The sequence below is a fragment of the Rhagoletis pomonella genome, unplaced genomic scaffold (genome assembly GCF_013731165.1).
Source record: "Rhagoletis pomonella isolate Grant_MI unplaced genomic scaffold, Rhpom_1.0 Rhpom_scaffold_00003, whole genome shotgun sequence".
Taxonomy (NCBI): Eukaryota; Metazoa; Arthropoda; class Insecta; order Diptera; family Tephritidae; genus Rhagoletis; species Rhagoletis pomonella.
In genome coordinates this window covers 60,549,770-60,550,060 of record NW_023458557.1, presented here as the reverse complement: position 1 = coordinate 60,550,060, position 291 = coordinate 60,549,770, and positions in this window count along the sequence as shown.

The window sequence follows — 291 nt, the reverse complement described above, 5'->3', positions numbered from 1 at the left end:
CCGATGTAAACATCTCTGGCAAAAAGACTCACGGTAAACGACTAATAATAATAATAAGGGTATTCATCAAACCTTATAAATGCATTGTAAACCGTATAAACTTATAATTGTGTAAACCTTATAAATGAACTGTCAAAATTTGTATGGAAACTCGTTTACATTTCTGATAAATTTATCCAGCGATTTCACTGAATAAACTTGATAAACTGAAGACAATGCAACTCTGTCGCAACTCTAGCTATGTTTTCTTAGGCAATAATCGGGACCCGCATACAAATTTTGCACGCAAAT